This window comes from Typopeltis vanoorti, chromosome 2 (assembly GCF_054136105.1).
Source record: "Typopeltis vanoorti isolate ZY-2024b chromosome 2, IOZ_Tvanoo_1.0, whole genome shotgun sequence".
NCBI lineage: Eukaryota > Metazoa > Arthropoda > Arachnida > Uropygi > Thelyphonidae > Typopeltis > Typopeltis vanoorti.
Window position 1 is genome coordinate 39,267,686 of NC_143550.1, and position 18,431 is coordinate 39,286,116.

Sequence of the window (18,431 nt, forward strand, 5' to 3'; positions counted from 1 at the left end):
ACTGAAGATAACTATTACTTTGAAGTAACATTATTCAAAAGAAATCTTCACTATAATAACTGAAATATTAAACATAGAGTTTCACAAGTCTTGTCGCACTCGTTTTAGGTAATCTGCCTTATTTTCTTCTATGCATTAAATTCAGCTTTGCACTATTCTTCCTCAAAAACAATTGGAATTCGTCATAATTTTAGAATTCCGTAGAAATATTCCAAATTGCCACCCGTTACTTCCTTCTTGCTGTCCTGAACGCTTCTCCTCTCTCTTTACTTTCGTTTTCCAATTAAATACGTTCTTTCTTCCCGCCAAAATCCGGTTCTAACCAGTTCAGCTTACATCTACTGGCTTTTCTCCATAAACATTGCCTTTTCACTTTCTAAACACGCGCTGACTAAAAACAAGCTCAGTTTCTCCTTTAGCAGCCAATCAAATCCAATCACAAGAATTACATAAAATCACGCTTACGTACAGAAATGAAATAAAATGATATTTTACAATTCATATAATATACATTTAAATATGATAAATACTAATTCTCATAATATATATGCACGGCTTCTTATGATATTAACACAGGAATAAATAAAATAAAACGAATGACATGTTTATATAGAGTCTTTTCATTATTATTACATATCTCAAAATTATATGATTAAACAGTAATAAACAAACTCAAAGTAATTATATGAATAAATATATTACAAGCAAGAAGCTAACAATAAATAATATTTATAAGTCTTGTTTATGACATGGTGGATTATGTTAAATGTGAATGAAGTATTAAAACATATAAAATATCTTCATTCACAACTTAACAATACGGACAGGTGTGGATGTTGCCGATGCATGATCTCTCACAGGCTTAATTATAAAAATTCAGAGGTGGCAGTATGATGGTATGTTCATTTTTTACCTGGTTTGGCCTCGGATCTCTGTCTGTAGTTCCACGAACATTAGACTCAGAGGGCTATCTGAACATTTTAGACATCAACTTTCTGTTTTGTGACGTTTCTACGGAACTGACCATTGTCTCTTTAAGCAATCCAATGAAAATACACCGTGTCATAACTCTGCTGCTGTAACTGTGTGCTTTGTGGACATGAACGTCACCATATTGGCCACAACGGAGACTTGCTCTCAACTCAATTGAACATGAACTGGAGTGTCTGTGTGAGGTCAAGGGACGTCCGTCCCACAAAGTCCAGGATCTCATTATATGCCTACAGGAAGAATGGCATTAAAAATTCTCATTGATCACTATTGTACACTTGTGGGAAATATGCCCCGTAAGACTACTGCAGTCAGGAAAGAAGGTACTACATCTTATTAAGACTAGCGCAATGGCTGTTTCTTCACACTATTCTATTGTCCGGTGACGTCTTTCCAATCAGTGTATGTTAATATATGAAAAAAAAAAAGCCCATCATTTTATGGTTGAGATGCAACGTTTCTGGATTTTGACGCCCTCTAAACTTGCAGTCATTGTCAAAGTTCCTTACTGGTTACAACGGTCCCGCCTATAACAACTTATGCATTCTATTGTAAGCTGCAGACTTCAATGATGCCGTTGATTTTCTGGGAGCAGATTCTTTTGGAATTATGACTGAAGCAGCTACGCCTATTAAGGAGGTCTATTTTGTGTTTTATCAATTGCGTATGATTTCTGTGCCCGTTTGACTGCTTGCTGGGAATGAAATCCATAATTTTCTGTAGGATAAGATCTTCAAATTATCTTCAAGTTAGAGTATCTATGGGAAAGTATTCCTAAGATTCTGTATTTCGGTGGTAAAGAGAGCGAGAAGACCTCCAAGACGAGTCCTTTGACATCATGGGAATACATATAGATATAATGAATAATGTCCGAGTTAGTTTCTGTGCAAGATTTTGCTTGACGACACTAACTCACATTCAGTTGAAAAGTCTACGTAAATGTTCTCTGTGTTGTACGGTATGGCGCAAAATAATATATATATATATATATATATATATATATATATACTGAACTTCCCCTGAATCGTCTCTTGTACTGAACAGTGAGGACGATGTTAATTGAAATTTGCTTTTTAACACATAGGAGTGCATTTCCATTGGGTACATTCAGTGGATCAGGTTTTCTAATTTTTGCAATAGGAGTTGCATAAAAATACAAGAAAAATAGCGGAATATCTAGAATTTCTTGACAATATATATATATATATATATATATGAGATTAACGAAGAATGATCACACTCGTTTGATATCGTTATATTAATGTTTTCAAATCTGAACCTGTTGAATAAAATGAAACTGAATAATATTAACAAAACGAATAGTTTTATTTAAACCCATATGAATTTAATTAAAAACTCATCCAAAACCCACCCGAATTCTCACCCGCTGTGATTTCCATCATAGTTTCCTGCTGCGAACTGTGATTGAGAAATCATTACATCTATACCCATGATATTGATAAAAAAATTGGATTCACTAAAATTATTTGGCCTCACCTTTTTTCTAACAACACCAAGGGTCCACTGGAATGGACAACTTCGCAAGCAGAACGTGGGTATTTATAGACCTGGCAAGGAATCTATCATTATGACGTCATAATAAAAACGTATTTTACGTTTTAATAATTTCATGTTTTGCTCATTTCATTGTTAGCATGTGACGTGGGATTCCCTCTTCGTTTTGCTCATTGTTGCCATTCAAATGAAAATATACGAAATGGCGCAAACAAATGCAGTACTGAACTTCGACAACGCCTTCAGAACACGAGCTATGAGATATGCCTCGACTGCATGCACACTAATAGAAGAGACGTGCAGAGTCTACACCATTACATTTAGATATAGCAATGGTGTTGACGTTGGAAGAAAAGACGTTTATTGTTGAGCATTATTTTCGTTCATACGGAGTTGGTAGAGCCAATGATCCCAGCATACGACATGTTTGTGAGCAGCTTGTTTGTTGTTTCGGTAAGCGTGCCCCAAGCAACAGTGTCATCGTTGCCTTAATCGAAATGTTCCGACGTACCAGGAGTTTTCTGCCGCAATGCAAAGGGCATTCAGGGAGACCACGAACTGTTAACACAAATGAGAATCGCGGAGGTGTGTGTGTGTTGGAGCAAGTGTTACAGTCTCGGAAACTCAGTCAACGGTGAACAGTGGGAAAACTTGGGATATCGAGGCCGTCACTACAGATAATCTTTAAGGAGCTGGATGCCTTTTCGTGGGTGAGTCAGTGTTTAACAGCAACGGATTACGCTGCACGGCGGGAATAGTGTGCACGCGTACTGGCCAATGTCTGTTGGCCAGCACGCGTCCGTCCTTCTTCCATAATGTCTGGTTCTCGGACGAAGCGCATTTTCATGCAAGCGATCATGTAAACAGACGAATGTAAAAGGTTTCTTGGTTTTGGAGACGTGCATTTGTCTACGTGAAACCTCTTGACAGCGAGAAAGTCATTATGCCATATTATATAGCGAGAAAGTCATTATGCCCAATTATGCCATAGCCGGAAACCGGCTATGGCATAATTGGGCATAATGACTTTCTCATACTTCATTGAAGTATGAGAAAGTCATTATTCATTGAAGTATGAGAAAGTTACACCACCCCCTTCAATGAAGTCATTAAACTTCATTGAAGGGGGGTGGTGTAACCGTGACCTTGACTAGCGAACGCTACATCGAGAATGTGTTGGTTATGTTCATCGAGGATTAGCATAGGATGTGTCATGCAAAAAACTTCCCATTTGGTGCACAAATTTTCCAACAAGATGGAGCAACCTGTCACATATCACGTGGTTCTAGAGCCTATTTATCAGAACACTTCCCTGGGAAGGCTCATTTCGAGGTTCATAGAAATCCCTTACCCTTCACGCTCTCCCAATCTTACATCACTTGATGCCTCTGTTTGGGACGCCCGTATGACACCATTCGAACTCTGCTGAACTAACCTTTAAAATTACACGATCTGTCCAGCAGATGTTCCCAACCCTTGGTCTCCAAGATGACAGAGAACCTTCGTATGCGCTACGAATCCTGTCTTGAAAGACAAGGTGCCCTTTCAAGCACCTAATCACGTGTAAACATATATTTATTTGTTAATCCACACACATATATCCCATAAAATATATGGCTGTAGTTATTCAGTACTGTTTATTTCTTTATTTGTTTATTTTATTTTTATTTTTTTTTGACAACTAAGATACACATGGTAGTTCTTTTGACTAAATTTTGGGCGTGTGATATTTAATTAAAATATATTAAACTATATTTTATTACGCGCGTTCGCGCACTCACACAATTTAAGCATTGCGTTTGTATATGGTAAACGAGTCAAGTGCTGGTACTGATCCATCACGTTAGATCCATATTACGTCTTTGAAAAATGCCACCTTCTTTCATCATCCCTTTCTCTACAGAGTTACTGCAAAGCATGATGTAACTTGCGGCATGACAAGAATTGTAACGATCACAATCCACGTACGAAATTCTTTCCTTAAGTACAAGCTTCAACTACACCCAATACAAGGAGTCCAAATGATCTTTCCCAAAGGCAACATTTCTTTCTTAACCTGCTGATCCGGATTGATGATACTTAGTGCGAATGTAAGTGTCCTCCTGGGAAAAGCTTTTTTTTCCCCGATGAGTCAGCGTTCCATATTTGTGGGGAAATAAATCTTCATCAGTCATGAGCGAGGGAAGAAGAGCCTTCTTGTCGTTATTTAGCATGAGTGCTGTTCTTCGAAACTCAATGTGTAGCGAAGTCAAATGCGGCAGACATGGATAGACAGGACTGACTGTTTCGTATCTCCCTAGCCAAGATCATAGGATAAATCTGAAAGAAACTCGACAAACTAAGTAATAAATTTTTTAAGAATACAAACATTTTTTTGTTATTTTGCTCATTTCAAAAACCTTTTCAATTTTGAATTACTTTATTGTTTTATGTTTATCTACAATAGTATCTTTAAAGAATAGATTTTTTATCGGATGTTTTATAACGAATTACAAAAGAAGATAATTACCGAATCAAAAATAGGAAAACAGTTCAGACATCCGCCATAAAAGACAGAATACGTGAGAAACTAGAAACTATGTACAAAGACCAGTTATATTCCTTGAAGGAGACTGTTATTGAGACAGTAATTCCAAAACATCTTATAGACTGGTTAAAATAAAACAAAAAATTATGAGGTTCCTTTTGCTTCTTTATTTGTTTATCCACTTGCCCACACGAACGGCACTGATGGGTTTATGGGTTTTACTCTCTTGTGTTGTAAAGGTTTACAACAGATTAAATGTCTACGTTCATGATAAAACTGTTAATCGGTATAATGTTAAACTAGCTACAAACAAACTAGCGACATTTAGAATTTCTTTAAAATGTTACAACCGCAGAGAAAAAGTCCATTCGGTTAATTCGGTTAAAATGAAAATGCAAAGACATCCTCTTCACCTGAAAAATCATTAATACTTATCATAGCACAAAACTTTTCTAATGAACAATCCTGTTTGCTGATCGGGGTTAGAAGGTAACGAAAACTCTGTCTCTTGTCTACTTCGATGCTTTGTCAGAATAAAGTTTTCTGGGAGCTCAGTTGATGTCATGGGATTTGCGGTAGCACAGACCGGAAGACAACTAGCAATGAATAATGCATGATCAGAGAATTCACGTGGAGATTACTATGTACTTGATGATAGCGAGAGAATTTAACGATGGATATAAACTAATCTGGAAGTATTGCTGCTCTATTGTTCTCCAGGCAGCGGAATAATTTATACTATCATTAACTCCACGTCGGGGCCACCTTAGGTTCAGTTCACTGGGAAGCTAGTTAATCAGAATGTTGCCCGAAGACACACACACACACACAGTATGAATGATGATTGTTAGCTCCACATTTCACTTTACAGCTCTATTAGCACGTTGTAATACACTAATAGAAAATCAATGAAGCTTATACAATCTCTTAACTCCCATTCACAGAGTTATGCACAAATTATACAAGTGACCAATCGAGAATGAATGCATCAAAATAGACTGGATTTGAAAATACGATCTTTTGAGGATTTCCTGAGATAATTCAAATTCAGTAGCCAAGTGTCTCGTCAGTATAATGGAATGCGAACATTTAATGTAGTTCTGCCTAGTTGGTGTTTTGTCTCGTTACTCTTAACAACTGGACAAAGACTGAATTCTACGTATAAGGAAAGAATCTATCAGATTAGGGTATTATTATCATAATTCTTTTCGAATTAGACAGAAAATCATTGTAAATAGGAACATTACATAATTTATGCGTACTAAGTCGTAGATTGGGATGAAGGGAGTGTCTGATTTATGGACAGATATGGGACAGTTCACATTTTTCATGCATGACAACAGCAAGGGATTGTACGGAAGCTAAATCCCTGCTACCCGCAAAGAGCGATACAGATACTATCGGAAGGAGGTTGGAGGGGAAGACATGCGGTAGCATCCACTCATCTGCGGTATTAAAATATCCCCCTTTAAATGATTAATCTTTTATCTCTGCATGCCTCTTATTTCGTTTTATTCTATTATAGAACATGATGGTTTCAAGTGTTAGGATTCATTAGGTGGCTAATCTCTGTATTTATATAAGCAGACATTTTGCTTTTTAGCAGTTGAAATAAACGAATAATACAGACTGTCTTTGCCTTACTTAATAAACATTTTATTTCTACAAAAACCGGAAATAAATATAGATAAATAAGTGTGTATTTGGATAATGAATAGAGATTTTAATCAAATAAATAACAAATAAATCAAATAAAAAAGTCAAATATTTCATGAGTAAATAAACATTTTATTTTTGATCCAGCTAATTACGCTATTAATTACCAATATTTTAATCCTATTTTATTCGTGCTAATAATATTGATCCTCACGAGGACCGGTCCTTAGTTACTTTTGCTCCTAATGAAAAAAAAAAAAAAAAACGGAAAAACTGTTTACTGAAATGAAAATGAAAATCAACCGGATGTAAAAACTGTATCTCTTTTCTGTGTGTAGATATGTTTGCATTCATGGGCAGCACAAAACAGAGCTCTTTATATGTCTTATCGAAGGGGAAATATACATATCTATTCATGCTTTCAAAGCAACGACACAATGATGCCAGAACAAAATGAGATGAAGGCTAACCGGCATCTATCGCCAACGCACATTCTAATTAGTGCAAACTCATTGATTCATCTACTTTTAATTAAAAGAGTACTGTTAATAAATTGTTCAATACGTAGCTAACAGACTGCAGATGGTACACACCGCGCAATCATCATCATAGTCTGTTGCACGTGATTGAAATCGGGTATTGTTGAAATGTGAAAAATTGATACTGAATAAAACTGGTCTCCATAGAGATCAGTTGGCATGACAACACTACCTTTAGTTTACAATTTCTTTACACTGCCTTTTAATAATCACCAAAACATAAAGAGTTCAAGTATACTTTGGCCACCACACAACAAGTTTAGTATGAACAGGAAGAAGTTTCTAATTCCCATCATTGGACATATTCCTAGCTGTCATCCGTACAAAATATGTAATTAAAGTTGCAAGCAGAAATAATTACCTTATTCTGCAAAGACGGAACTAAGCATTATGGCAGGTAGCCAGATAATTAAGAGAGGCTTCGGTCTTCCGTCTTAGATTTCTAATTACAACGATATGCTGGAATCTGTACATATTTCGTCTGCAGAAGCCTTTCTCTGCTACACTGCTTCCTCACGTCACTACCTCAATTACCTTATAGCCTTTTACAGCGACTGGGTTTAATTAAGGCTTACCCACCTGCATTCATCCAGGTAGCTCCTTTCTCTCATCTCAGACATTCTTTGGAAGTCAAAGAAGAGATCTTCAACTAATAAGAAAGGTTATAAATTTGATTTTTAATTCCCGAAATACTGCAAAGCCTTTGAAGTAACTTGCCGTGAGCTTCTAGTAAGAATCACCTGACTGAACGTCTTCGATTTCTGTGTCTAAATTACGAAATTGCATGAATATTTATTTAGCAAATTGATAATGCGTGTATTTGTTGCAATTTAAATATTACAGATAGTATATAACTACTGATGTATAAATCAATAGTTATATTTAATACAAATTATATTAACCAGAAATGGTTCTTTTTGGTTCAACTACAGTGAAGGACATCGCTCTATAAGAATACTCTTGTACAACGCAACTGTTGTCTCCTATCACTTCCATACTTGCTTACATTTTACTTATTTTGTATTAAAAATAATAAAAATAAAAATCTTATAACAAGAACAGCAAAGCTGCATTTGCAATTTACAAATCTTGTCCTTCCAATAACTTTACATTTTTTAAATTATTCTTATTTGGGGGGGGGGGGAGAGTACGTACGACTGGCCAGTCTTGTTGGCCGAGGGAATAGCGTCGCTATTGGCCAACCAACAGGTTGTGAGTTTGAGTCCCACTGCAGGTGTGGATGTTTGTGAATACCTTTAGGTGGCAGACAGACTTTACAACCCGTTGTAAGGCTTGAAAATAGCTGGCAAAATGTCGCATAAGAGGTTTCCAGAATAAATACGATGTTAATAGCATAAATCTTAACTTGCTTTCATCGCTTGCATATTTTGTTTTTTAGCGAAAAGTAGTTATAAAACCAAAATCAAACTTTCATGACAATCCCACTCAAGAAAAATTGCAAAAAGTATAGCACATTAATATAGAGATGAGCTGAGAGTTACCTAATACTAAAACTCTGCTCTAGAGACCAAATATTAGTTAGAATGAACATTAAAAGAACATTAGTACTTTTCAGGTCACTTCTGGCTTATAAGTACTTATTGGAGGCAGTATTATCATAAACTGTTATTACTGCTTCTGAATCACCATATAAGTTTAATAACGACCTGAGTCATTATACCAGTTTTACTATCGTTTGTTTAAAATAAATAGTATTACAACATCGTTCCAATAATGGAAACTGAAGAAAAAGCAAACGGACAAAAGAAACAGACAGTCACATACATGGAAGGCGATAGTGGCGTGATCTACGGTGACGTTTAATGATTACTACTGTCGGGCAGATAGGACAGTACGCAAACATTTGTGTAGAATTTGGTGCACCGTCCTATCCGTCCACCAGCGATGAAACACCGCAGAGGGCACCACTGTCGCCTTTCATGACTGTCCTTGTAATGCTAGCTTCAGCTGGCGAAAACGTCAGGTTGTAAATGCTTGATTCAATTATGAAATTGGTTATTTCATTTCTGTCTGTAAATGGTTTATTTCAGAAATTTCAACATGCATTTTTTTTTTAAATTTCTTATTTGATCTGTTTTATAGGCTAGTTATAAAATAAAAGACGAAATCGCAAAGATATCGTACACTCTGTTAAAGCATGAGTCGATTATTTTCATAATAAAAAAAATCATATTATGTATCTGTTTTCTTGCATCAGAAAACACTTTCGAAATATATTATGTCTAAGTATCAAAATATTCTGGTGATGACGTTCATCTGAAATTATAATTCCATATTTCTTATGTGAAATATATGGATGCATTGGTGAACAAGAAGATAATGAAGTGTTGGTGAAATATATTGTATTTTAATGCAAAGCATCACTTAGAATAACTCTGTCAGCTAAGACGTTATCGCTTTCAATGTGTTAGTACCATTATTTATCCCTTCTGTCTGTCAGGTCATCTTTCCATCAGTGGTTTCTACAAGAGGCTTATCATCTGCCGGATAAAAACTTTTACAGAGATGAATGAACGATAAAAACAAAAAAAAAGGTAGACGATTGGATAGTTTCCAACTCTCATGTCTCCTCCGGTATGGCAATTGATCCGTAGTAGGAGAGGTGTTATCAGTCCTTGTATCGAAAACTTCTATGCTCTGGTAATAACTTTAGACAAAAAAAAATAAATAAATAAAATAGCACCCGTCAGCTCTTTCATCTGAATTTATTACGAAAAGCAAATTGCTTTAACTTTTCCAGTTGACTGCGAAAGAGCGTTTGGCTTGTCATATAATGAGGACTTTTCATTTTTCCTCGTTTTTTAGAACGATTTGATTTGATTTAAATGTCTTCGATTTTTTTTTCTTTACCTTCCCTAATCTTAGAAACATGAGAGATGATAACTTTCCAAGAGATGCTGCCAAACGTGGCAAACGATGATAAGAATTGGACACTTTGTTTCCACCTGCTTACCAAATGCTGCACAGATTTATTCGCCAATCTACTTTACTGCGAGTTTTTTTCAATTGCACAAGTCAGGCATGTTTGGGAGCACACTACAACCCGTCGCTAGGGACATTTCGAGAGAAAGACGTGCAAGGAATGCGGGCAATGTGATAAAAAGGAATCTCCGAAAGGAAATGAACTTTTTGTCCCATTTTTTCCAGTTGTACAAAAGAAATTCGTAATATGGTTGTCCTGTCACATTTACAGAAAGAACATTGGTTTTGTTTCTGTATCTTTGATGAAGAATACATTTCCCTGTCAAGTGCGAAAATATGGTAATCTATAAAGTCTTTTATCACAATAGCATAACCTTCGAAGAATGATGCTTAAATCTGCCGAATCTTAGAAGTGCTTCTATATTTACAGTTACTGCATTCGTCTCTCTCTTAATCGAAGTCATAAAACAATGCAACATTGCAAATATTAATTACAAATAAAACATTACATCTTCGGACAGTTTATCTGCTTTGCTGATGGGGAAAAAAATACTTTTAGGCCTTCATGAGGTCTGAAAATGGATTAGTCGGCCTCATGAGGACGTTAAGGTTTCTGTCTGGAAACTTCGTTTTTTCTTACCACCAAACAGGCAAACTGGCCAGAAGAACACACGCATTTACAAACATAATACATTGGCATCAAAGTCATAAATGTTAATTGCCTTCTAGACGAGATCCGAACCCTAATTTTTCCAACTAAAACCTATTGTCGCTATCATCTTCATTAAAACATTTTTATATAAATCGCTGGAGTGTTTTAATTGGAACTTAATACAAAGATGTTTGTAAAGATGAGCTAAGCCTAAACCCTTTGGGCATGACACTGAATGCTTGGTGCTTCACAGCGATTTTATATATTTAAACATATAATTATTTAATTTCAGATTTTATATTACGATTGGTAAATTCATTTTTTTTCGGTTGAAGAGAAATAAATTATTATAAATAAATATTCCTGCTCTTTCATATAAAGGATTATTATCGATAATGAAGTCATTTATTTTATTTTTCTTTCTATTCATTAATTTGATAACAGTGGTATTGTTACAGCAAGTCTTATTATGCCTAAAAGGTTAAATAATTTGTGGTCTTTATTTGTTTGTTTCCTTTTAGTTCCTAGGGGAATGTTAAGTATAAAAACACTCCCGAGAACATCAATAAAATGAAAAGGCTTGAAGATAGAAGTGATAGCCACAGCACACGTTCGTAATTAATACCTACTAATTAACGAAGCACCAAGCATTCAGTGTCATGCCCAGAGGGTTTAGGCTTAGCTCATCTTTTCAAACATCTCTGTATTAAGTTCCAATTAAAACACTCCAGCTACCCTGCTGAAACGACAACCTTTCAATTAGGAAAAAAGCCTCGAGGAAATGATGTCTATAATTACCGTGGTGATTAACAGCCGCGAATACCTGCAGTCAGAAAGATAAGGAGATAAGAGAGTAGTAGACAACTTGGCGAAATGCAATTTACAGACTTAATTCTTCGTCAATTACTTTATCACAAAAGTAACGTTAATTGTGAGCTATTTTAATAGTTGAAAAGGCAGAAAAGAATCAAAACACTGCAGTAGATGCGTTTCAATGACAGGGAATTGAACATGCTTTAATTTATTTTGATATTTATATATGTGTAGGGTAGTCGGTAACAATGACGCTCTTGTTAGTTCAAAATGCGACTAAGATGCGAGGAGCAGAAGCAAAAGAATATTTGTTCAAGATTGCTGAATTTTATGCAAGTTATACGAAAAGGAAAGTCAACCAATTAGCATTAGATGCTAAAAATGCTAAAGTCAACACATTCAGCTGATTAAAACAGGGTTATTATAGTATGCCCACAGATACGAGACCCTTCGACACTTCTGCGCATGTACAGAAGGAGAATCCATTCCGATAATAGGGGTAATCAATCTGTATTGTGGGATGAGTTGTTTATTGTTACACGTTGGAAAATTAACTTCTCTTTTATGATCATTGTAGATAACTATGTTGATTGTATAACAGTTTTGAATTTCGCTTTGAACAAAAGCAAAGAGGAGAAGAACCGAAAGCAAAAATGGTTCTAAAGAAATGAATGAATAAATACATTTTCTTAAATTCTTAATTCTCAATCGAGATCATCGTAATACTTTTAATACCTTAACTTAGTGGGATTTGCCTGCTTTTATTGAATGAAAACGACAGCCATTTTGTCAAGTCGTTTTCCATAATAGCATTGACAGTTCAGAGTTAAGTCAGGCAGGAGTTTAAAAATTTAATAACTCTTCTATTAATTATTTTTTTTTATTTTAATGAAATACAGAACTTGGAGATTTTTATTAGTTATGATTTATTCGCATTTTAAACTCTTTACTTATGGGCCAGTCTTTTAAGACCGGCGTTTCTAAATCCAAATCAACCGACCAAATAAACTTGTATTTAGGTAGCTCTTAGAGTAAGCCAAGAATAAATCTTCGACAAGAAGACTTCCTGCATAAAATGCTCGTATCCATGTTTATAATTTCTCATGCATGAACTAAGAGTTAAATGCAATTTATCTCATTTAATATGCATACGAAAAAACCTTGAATAAAATAGAACAAACAAACTATATAAGAGAGAATCGTCAAGCTTTATAGTTTCTTTATTTGTTTTTGGGCAATGAAGAACACGTGGCTTTATCTTGCTTCTGGTTTTCTCTTGAAACGTAAGAAACAAAAAGTTAATCAGAGTAAGCGACCATAAAAGAGATTTGTGATATTTAAATTAAATTACCGAAGAAGTTTATGTGATTTATTTCATAACGGCAGGGCGATAACAAGAACCATAGCTGTCAAATTAGATCAGTACTTCTTGGGACACGCAACCAAAGTAAACATGCAACTCCTAACATTCATGGCCATCTGTTTTCCTGCTCACCACGCGGTAAACACTTTTACAAGAGGTGAAATATGAGGCTATAAATATTCCACATCTTGTGCTCTCTTTTCTCATCTTCATGCATCTTAGAACTCATATATATTTCCAGGACTATCACAGCTTTTCCTGCTATGGCTTAAACTAAGCTTCTCTTCTGTCTTTGGTATGCTGTATTTCCATTTTTTACGATTCACCTGAAGAAATCATTCATAAGTTTCCTAACCTGTGCTTCCAGAGTATTATTTCATTGCTATAGTGTAACAGATGGTTTATCAATGTAAGTTTGGACGGGGAAAGAAGTAGAAGATCAGTCTTTTGTGACTGACAGCCCATTTAATTTGGCACCTTTTAACAGAAGGGGAAGTTAAAATCCGAATGTTACGTGATTTACGGGAAATCTCTAACCTAACAGTTAGCTACAGATATTCATAATTCTGTTTATATTTTTAAGAGTGATGATGCATCGTAAAAATAATTCTTATACTATTCTTATATATTCATGCGTACTGGTTTTCTTCTAATTGTTGACGTTTATAGAAAAATTGCTATTTAAAAACTAAAATCACACTGGTTGCTCTTTTTCCAGAAATCATTGAAGTGAAAATAAATGCCGGCTTGGTTGGCCGAGTGGTTAGCGTATCCGCTCTTCAAGCCAAAAGGCTGCGGGTTCGAATCCCGCTGTGGGCATGGATGTTTGTGATTGTCTGTGGAAATACTAGTGATAGTTGTGGGCAGCAGATGGCGTTGGTCTAGGTGATGTGTTTCCTGCAGTTGATAGAATTGAGTGGTGGAGACGGAGAGTTGTATTGTAGATCTATTATAGAGTAGATGCTCTCCCTCTATGAGTCTTTGGACTCCTTGGAAGTGTCATGTGATAATCATAATAATGGATATATATCAAATGATTACTCAGATTTAAATATATACAGTGGAAGATCTATAAGTCACATTATTCAATTGATTTGGCTCAAAGTTGAATACAGTTATTCTTTGACTTAAAGTCTTCTGGAAAATGTCGGTGTTGTTGTTATAGTACTGTTCGAGTTATAAAAGGTATTTACGTTCTCAATAATTGAACCAATAAACTGCAGTTACCTAAGTCTTGGCTTTTTTCCTCTTGCTTATACTTTTTTCGGATATGTTCTCATTGTTATCTTTGCCATTATAAATATTATGGCTGAATAGTAGCGAATCTTATATTATATTAATATTATTTACGTTTCTTTTTCATAGGTAGAAGATACAGAGACCTATTTTTGTTGTATCAAGTAGTTAAATCAATGCATTATTTCAAAACAACGCTGTGTATCATACAGATTTATGTAATTAAATGTTTTGTACCTCTGGTAATTATGAAGCCTTTTACACAGACGATTGATTTACACGTGTTAGTGGGTTTTGCAATTTCTTCCGTCGCAAATCTAATCAACATTTTAAACACAACTCACTGAGCGAAAAGATGTATGGTTAAACAAGCATAATGTCAATCTTAAACGTAACTTTTTTTTTCTCTAGTTGTTTTAACTGAATTTCTCATAATATGCTTATTATTTGTGTGCAGTTGACCATACAATGAAAAATGCTTTTGAAGAGTGAAGTTATTAATTTAGACTTAAAATCCATGTACTAGATGGCAGAAATAGAACATTATACCACTGCATTGCACTACAATGAGTAATTAATAGCGGTCATTGAAAAAGGAGTTCAATTGAATTAAAAAAAAAAGGTTATACTTTTTTTGAATACACACACTATACTTTGCGTGTAATACTAAATATGAGGCATGATCTAAAGTTAAATTTAGAGTCAAATGTTCCACAGCTATTTTCAGCTAATGGAAACTTCTTTTAGATACCTAGCTGATCTGAAAAAGCATCAAGGTAAAAATATCGTTAAGTTAAAAAAAATCATTATTTTGCTCAAATTTTCAAATTTTTCTAATGGGCTTTGGTAAATTAAGATTCTATTTCTTGCAATTGTCATAATTATCATATCTTATGCATTATTCAAGTTTCTTATTTAACTGCAAAATATCCTCGTACGACATGCATGTAGCCCATGCATGTCGTACGAGGCGACTTAAATGGGTACCCAGGGAGGATAATGGATGGCAATGCTGTAGCCAATGAAGTTCTAACTGAGACTCGGCTATTGCTGTTACCCTCCTGCCATGATCAGAGCTTATAGCTCTATATTACCCCATCCATACATTTTCTTGATAGCGGGGAATATGAAAAGCATTCTTGCTTCACCCATCTAGCCAAAAAAAATTTGAAAAAGAAAACCAAACGATTGGTTGTTCTGCTTGAGTGTCTTTTCATTTCGTTGTAGAGCATTTAATAATTAAGTTTTTATATATTTTTAAATAAATCCAGATATTCAGCGATGTAAATGAATAATAAATGACTAGAAATTTAACCATTTTTTGAAAAACATATACTATTCTTATATATTCATGCGTACTGGTTTTCTTCTAATTGTTGACGTTTATAGAAAAATTGCTATTTAAAAACTAAAATCACACTGGTTGCTCTTTTTCCAGAAATCATTGAAGTGAAAATAAATGCCGGCTTGGTTGGCCGAGTGGTTAGCGTATCCGCTCTTCAAGCCAAAAGGCTGCGGGTTCGAATCCCGCTGTGGGCATGGATGTTTGTGATTGTCTGTGGAAATACTAGTGATAGTTGTGGGCAGCAGATGGCGTTGGTCTAGGTGATGTGTTTCCTGCAGTTGATAGAATTGAGTGGTGGAGACGGAGAGTTGTATTGTAGATCTATTATAGAGTAGATGCTCTCCCTCTATGAGTCTTTGGACTCCTTGGAAGTGTCATGTGATAATCATAATGATGGATATATATCAAATTATTACTCAGATTTAAATATATACAGTGGAAGATCTATAAGTCACATTATTCAATTGATTTGGCTCAAAGTTGAATACAGTTATTCTTTGACTTAAAGTCTTCTGGAAAATGTCGGTGTTGTTGTTATAGTACTGTTCGAGTTATAAAAGGTATTTACGTTCTCAATAATTGAACCAATAAACTGCAGTTACCTAAGTCTTGGCTTTTTTCCTCTTGCTTATACTTTTTTCGGATATGTTCTCATTGTTATCTTTGCCATTATAAATATTATGGCTGAATAGTAGCGAATCTTATATTATATTAATATTATTTACGTTTCTTTTTCATAGGTAGAAGATACAGAGACCTATTTTTGTTGTATCAAGTAGTTAAATCAATGCATTATTTCAAAACAACGCTGTGTATCATACAGATTTATGTAATTAAATGTTTTGTACCTCTGGTAATTATGAAGCCTTTTACACAGACGATTGATTTACACGTGTTAGTGGGTTTTGCAATTTCTTCCGTCGCAAATCTAATCAACATTTTAAACACAACTCACTGAGCGAAAAGATGTATGGTTAAACAAGCATAATGTCAATCTTAAACGTAACTTTTTTTTTCTCTAGTTGTTTTAACTGAATTTCTCATAATATGCTTATTATTTGTGTGCAGTTGACCATACAATGAAAAATGCTTTTGAAGAGTGAAGTTATTAATTTAGACTTAAAATCCATGTACTAGATGGCAGAAATAGAACATTATACCACTGCATTGCACTACAATGAGTAATTAATAGCGGTCATTGAAAAAGGAGTTCAATTGAATTAAAAAAAAAAAGGTTATACTTTTTTTTGAATACACACACTATACTTTGCGTGTAATACTAAATATGAGGCATGATCTAAAGTTAAATTTAGAGTCAAATGTTCCACAGCTATTTTCAGCTAATGGAAACTTCTTTTAGATACCTAGCTGATCTGAAAAAGCATCAAGGTAAAAATATCGTTAAGTTAAAAAAAATCATTATTTTGCTCAAATTTTCAAATTTTTCTAATGGGCTTTGGTAAATTAAGATTCTATTTCTTGCAATTGTCATAATTATCATATCTTATGCATTATTCAAGTTTCTTATTTAACTGCAAAATATCCTCGTACGACATGCATGTAGCCCATGCATGTCGTACGAGGCGACTTAAATGGGTACCCAGGGAGGATAATGGATGGCAATGCTGTAGCCAATGAAGTTCTAACTGAGACTCGGCTATTGCTGTTACCCTCCTGCCATGATCAGAGCTTATAGCTCTATATTACCCCATCCATACATTTTCTTGATAGCGGGGAATATGAAAAGCATTCTTGCTTCACCCATCTAGCCAAAAAAAATTTGAAAAAGAAAACCAAACGATTGGTTGTTCTGCTTGAGTGTCTTTTCATTTCGTTGTAGAGCATTTAATAATTAAGTTTTTATATATTTTTAAATAAATCCAGATATTCAGCGATGTAAATGAATAATAAATGACTAGAAATTTAACCATTTTTTGAAAAACATTTGCGTTTTGCTGTCCAAAACTAAAGAGGCGTAGAGTACAAAATTATTTCAGTAATGAATTTTATTTTCTTCTGAATTTCCACTAGCAGCATGAAATATATTCTTCTTCTGTTGCATCAGTCTTATCTGGTAGCTCAGCAGCATTTCCTTCCATTCTTCTCTTCTGTTTGCATTCCTCTTTATTTCGTAGTATGTTTTTATTCCAGTGCTTTGTTTTATTTGATCAAAGTATCTTTTCCTTGGTCATCCTCGTTTTCTTTTTCCTTTGATTTTGCCTTCCATTATTCTTCTTCTCGTCAGACTTTCATGTCGTAAGATATGTCCAATCCATCTGTCTCTTCTTGTTACCAATGTCTTTATTTGGGTTCATTTATTTCCTTAAGCACTTCTTCATTGGATTTTTTGTCTGTCCATTTTATTTTTGCATTCGTCTCCAACACCACATTTCAAGTGCCTCCAGTTTTCTAATATCTCCTGTTTCCATTGTCCCTGTTTCGCTGCCATAAAGTGCTATGCTCCATACATAAGTTTTTAGACGTTTTGTTCTTAGTTGTAGACTTAAGTGTTCTTTTAATACCTTTTCCATTTTACTGAATTGGTTTTTTGCTATGCCCATTCTTATCTTTATATCTTCTTTTGATCTTCCTTCCTCATTTATTGTACTCCCTAGGTATTTGTAATTCTTTACTCGTTTTGTTTCTTTCCCGTTTAATTAAATTTTCTTTATGCTCTTTGGTTTCTTGCTTGCCAGTAGAATTTTGGTTTTTTCAACATTTATTTTCATGTGGTATTTATTAAATATTACATTTGTGTTTTCATCTACAGATCTGAGGCAAAATATTTCCGCTCCTTTATGCCACTGCTTGTTTTTTCTTTAACTTCTCTGATGGTATTTTCAATATATGTG

The 18,431-nt window shown here is 34.7% G+C and overlaps 1 long non-coding RNA gene across 1 annotated transcript in view; it reads left to right on the forward strand.

The window, feature by feature from the left end:
- The window catches only part of LOC150108934 (uncharacterized), a 353,210-nt gene extending 338,747 nt beyond the window's left edge, over nt 1-14,463 (forward strand). Inside the window, exon 4 of the long non-coding RNA XR_016549411.1 lies at nt 14,364-14,463. This is a non-coding gene — a long non-coding RNA (uncharacterized LOC150108934). The remainder of the gene's footprint in view (nt 1-14,363) is intronic.
- Nucleotides 14,464-18,431: the final 3,968 nt, after the last annotated feature.